Source organism: Arachis stenosperma, chromosome 2, assembly GCF_014773155.1.
Source record: "Arachis stenosperma cultivar V10309 chromosome 2, arast.V10309.gnm1.PFL2, whole genome shotgun sequence".
In the NCBI taxonomy this organism is placed as follows: Eukaryota; Viridiplantae; Streptophyta; class Magnoliopsida; order Fabales; family Fabaceae; genus Arachis; species Arachis stenosperma.
In genome coordinates, this window is record NC_080378.1 from 74,623,880 (window position 1) to 74,628,930 (window position 5,051).

Sequence of the window (5,051 nt, forward strand, 5' to 3'; positions counted from 1 at the left end):
TAGATGAGCGGGGCTTTTAGCTTTTTGTCTCTGAATAGTTTTGGCATCTCACTCTATCCCTTGTAATTCAGAATGATTGGCTTCTTTAGGAACTTAGAATCCAGATAATGTTAATGATTCTCCTAGTAAAGTATGATGATTCTTGAACATAGCTATTTATTGAGTCTTGGCTGTGGCCCAAAGCACTCTGTCTTCCAGTATTACCACCGGATACATACATGCCACAGACACATAATTGGGTGAACCTTTTCAGATTGTGACTCAGCTTTGCTAAAGTCCCCAATTAGAGGTGTCCAGGGTTCTTAAGCACACTCTTATTGCCTTGGATCACAACTTTATTTCTTTCTTTTTTTTCTTTTTTTTTCGGTTTTTTTTTTCGTTTGCTTCTTTCTTTTTCTTGCTTCAAGAATCATTTTTAATGATTTTTCAGATCCTCAGTAACATGTCTCCTTTTTCATCATTCTTTCAAGAGCCAACATTCATGAACCACAAATTCAAAAGACATATGCACTGTTCAAGCATACATTCAGAGAACAAAAGTGTTGCCACCACATCAAATTAATTAAACTATTATAAAATTCAGAATTCATGCAATTCTTTCCTTTTCAATTAAGCACGCTTTTATTCAAGAAAGGTGATGGATTCATAGGACATTCATAACTTTAAGGCATAGACACTAAGACACTAATGATCACAAGACACAAACATGGATAAACATAAGCATAAAAAATCGAAAAACAGAAGAACAAATAACAAGGAAATCAAAGAACGGGTCCACCTTAGTGATGGCGGCTCTTTCTTCCTCTTGAAGATCCTATGGAGTGCTTGAGCTCCTCAATGTCTCTTCCTTGTCTTTGTTGCTCCTCCCTCATGATTCTTTGGTCTTCTCTAATTTCATGAAGGATGATGGAGTGTTCTTGATGCTCCACCCTTAGTTGTCCCATGTTGGAACTCAACTCTCCTAGGGAGGTGTTCAGTTGCTCCCAATAGTTTTGTGGAGGAAAGTGCATCCCTTGAGGCATCTCAGGGATCTCTTGATGAGAGGGGTCTCTTGTGTACTCCATCCTTTTCTTGGTGATGGGCTTATCCTCATCAATGGGGGTATCTCCCTCTATGTCAACTCCAACTGAATAACAGAGGTGACAAATGAGGTGAGGAAAGGCTAACCTTGCTAAGGTAGAGGACTTATCCGCCACCTTGTAGAGTTCTTGGGCTATGACCTCATGAACTTCCACTTCTTCTCCAATCATGATGCTATGGATCATGATAGCCCGGTCTATGGTAACTTCGGACCGGTTGCTAGTGGGAATGATTGAGCGTTGTATGAACTCTAACCATCCTCTAGCCACGGGCTTGAGGTCATGCCTTCTTAATTGAACCGGCTTTCCTCTTGAATCTTGCTTCCATTGTGCGCCCTCTTCACATATGATTGTGAGGACTTGGTCCAACCTTTGATCAAAGTTGACCCTTCTTGTATAAGGATGCTCATCTCCTTGCATCATAGGCAAGTTGAACGCCACCCTCACACTCTCCGGACTAAAATCCAAGTATTTCCCCCGAACCATAGTGAGATAATTCTTTGGATTCGGGTTCACACTTGGGTCATGGTTCTTTGTGATCCATGCATTGGCATAGAACTCTTGAACCATCAAGATTCCGACTTGTTGAATGGGGTTGGTGAGAACTTCCCAACCTCTTCTTCGGATCTCATGGCGGATCTCCGGATATTCACCCTTTTTGAGTGAAAAGGGGACCTCGGGGATCACCTTCTTCAAGGCCACAACTTCATAGAAGTGGTCTTGATGCACCCTTGAGAGGAATCTATCCATCTCCCATGACTTGGAGGTGGAAGCTTTTGCCTTCCCTTTCCTCTTTCTAGAGGTTTCTCCGGCCTTGGATGCCATAATGGTTATGGAAAAACGAAAAAGCAACACTTTTACCACACCAAACTTAAAATGTTTGCTCGTCCTCGAGCAAAAGAAGAAAGAAGAGAGTAGAAGAAGAAGAAATGAAGAAGAGGGAGAAGGTGGTGTGTTCGGCCAAGAAGGGAAAGAAGGGGTGTTTAGGTTGTGTGAAAATGAAGGGTTGAAGAAGGGTATATATAGGAGAGAGGGGGGGTAATGGTTCGGCCATTATGGGTGGGTTTGGGAGGGAAAGTGGTTTGAATTTGAAGGGTGAGGTTGGTGGGGATTTATGAAGGATGGATGTGAGTGGTGAAGAGAAAGATGGGATTTGATAGGTGAAGGGTTTTTGGGGAAGAGGTATTAAGGTGATTGGTGAATGGGGGAAGAAGAGAGAGAGTGGTGGTGGGGTCCTGTGGGGTCCACAGATCCTGTGGTGTCAAGGAAAAGTCATCCCTGCACCAAATGGCATCAAAATTCACGTTTTGAGCCATTTCTGGCGTTAAACGCCGGGCTGATGCCCATTCCTGGCGTTTAACGCCAGGTTGTTACCCTTTACTGGCGTTTAACGCCAGTCTGGTGCCCCTTTCTGGCGTTAAACGCCCAGAATGGTGCCAGACTGGGCGTTAAACGCCCAACAGCTAGCATTACTGGCGTTTGAACGCCAGCTTCTTCTCCTCCAGGGTGTGCTGTTTTTCTTCCTGTTTTTCATTCTGTTTTTGCTTTTTTCATTGTTTTTGTGACTTCTTATGATCATCAACCTACAAAAGAAGATAAAATAACAAAAGAAAATAGTTAACTATAAAACATTGGGTTGCCTCCCAACAAGCGCTTCTTTAATGTCATTAGCTTGACAGAGGACTCTCATGGAGCCTCAGAAATACTCAGAACCGTGTTGGAACCTCCCAACACCAAACTTAGAGTTTGAATGTGGGGGTTCAACACCAAACTTAGAGTTTGGTTGTGGCCTCCCAACACTAAACTTAGAGTTTGACTGTGGGGGCTCTGCTTGGCTCTGTTTTGAGAGAAGCTCTTCATGCTTCCTCTCTATGATGATAGAGGGATGTCCTTGGGCCTTAAACACCAAGGATTCTTCATTCACTTGAATGATCAACTCTCCTCTATTAACATCAATCACAGCCTTTGCTGTGGCTAGGAAGGGTCTACCAAGGATGATGGATTCATCCATGCACTCCCTAGTCTCTAGGACTACGAAATCAGTAGGGATGTAATGGTCTTCAACTTTTACCAGAACATCCTCTACAAGTCCATAGGCTTGTTTTCTTGAGTTGTCTGCCATCTCTAGTGAGATTTTTGCAGCTTGCACCTCAAAGATCCCTAATTTCTCCATTACAGAGAGGGGCATGAGGTTTACACTTGACCCTAAGTCACACAAGGCCTTCTTGAAGGTCATGGTGCCTATGGTGCAAGGTATAGAAAACTTCCCAGGATCCTGCCTCTTTTGAGGCAGTTTCTGCCTAGACAAGTCATCCAGTTCTTTGGTGAGCAAGGGAAGTTCATCTTCCCAAGTCTCATTTCCAAATAACTTGTCATTTACCTTCATGATTGCTCCAAGGTATTTAGCAACTTGCTCTTCAGTGACATACTCATCCTCTTCAGAGGAGGAATACTCATCAGAGCTCATGAAAGGCAGAAGTAAGTCCAATGGAATCTCTATGGTCTCATTTTGAGCCTCAGATTCCCATGGTTCCTCATTGGGGAACTCAGAGGAGGTTGATGCACGCCCATTGGGGTCTTCCTCAGTGGCGTCCACCTCCTCTCTTTCCTCTCCATATTCGGCCATGGTTATGGCTTTGCACTCTCCTTTTGGATTTTCTTCTGTATTACTTGGGAGAGTACTAGGAGGGAGTTCAGTAATTTTCTTGCTCAGCTGTCCCACTTGTCCTTCCAAATTTCTGATAGAGGACCTTGTTTCATTCATGAAACTTTGAGTGGTTTTGATTAGATCAGAGACCATTGTTGCTAAGTCAGAGGTATTCTGCTTAGAACTCTCTGTCTGTTGCTGAGAAGATGATGGAAAAGGCTTGTTATTGCCAAGCCTATTTCTTCCACCATTATTGTTATTGAAACCTTGTTGAGGTCTCTCTTGATTCTTCCATGAGAAATTTGGGTGATTTCTCCATGAAGAATTGTAGGTGTTTCCATAGGGTTCTCCTAGGTAATTCACCTCTTCCATTGAAGGATTCTCAGGATCATAAGCTTCTTCCTCAGATGAAGCTTCCTTAGTACTGCCAGGTGCATTTTGCATTCCAGACAGACTTTGAGAAATCAAATTGACTTGTTGAGTCAATATCTTGTTCTGAGCCAGAATGGCATTCAGAGCATCAATCTCAAGAACTCCTTTCTTCTGACTAGTCCCATTGTTCACAGGATTCCTTTCAGAAGTGTACATGAATTGGTTATTTGCAACCATTTCAATTAGTTCCTGAGCCTCTGTAGGCGTCTTCTTCAGATGAAGAGATCCTCCAGCAGAGCTATCCAAAGACATCTTGGATAGTTCAGAGAGACCATCATAGAAAATACCTATGATGCTCCATTCAGAAAGCATGTCTGAGGGACATCTTCTGATTAATTGTTTGTATCTTTCCCAAGCTTCATAGAGGGATTCTCCATCCTTCTGTCTGAAGGTCTGGACTTCTACTCTAAGCTTACTCCATCTTTGAGGTGGAAAGAACTTTGCCAAGAAGGCATTGACTAGCTTTTCCCAAGAGTCCAGGCTTTCTTTAGGTTGAGAATCCAACCATATTCTAGCTCTGTCTCTTACAGCAAAAGGGAATAGCATCAGTCTATAGACCTCAGGGTCAACCCCATTAGTCTTGACTGTGTCACAGATTTGCAAGAACTCAGCTAAAAACTGATGAGGATCTTCCATTGGAAGTCCATGGAACTTGCAATTCTGTTGCATTAGAGAAACTAATTGAGGCTTAAGCTCAAAGTTGTTTGCTCCAATGGCAGGGATAGAGATGCTTCTCCCATAGAAATCAGGAGTAGGTGCAGTGAAGTCACCCAGCACCTTCCTTGCATTGTTGGCATTGTTGTTGTTTTCGGCTGCCATGTGTTCTTCTTCTTTGAAGAATTCGGTCAGGTCCTCTAAAGAGAGTTGTGCCTTGGCTTCTCTTAGCTTTCGCT

General features: G+C 43.1%; 1 non-coding gene across 1 annotated transcript; it reads left to right on the plus strand.

The window, feature by feature from the left end:
• Window positions 1-4,464: 4,464 nt before the first annotated feature.
• On the plus strand, window positions 4,465-4,572 carry LOC130964326 (small nucleolar RNA R71). The gene has a single exon (XR_009080425.1). It is a non-coding gene; the product is annotated as a small nucleolar RNA R71 (small nucleolar RNA).
• Window positions 4,573-5,051: the final 479 nt, after the last annotated feature.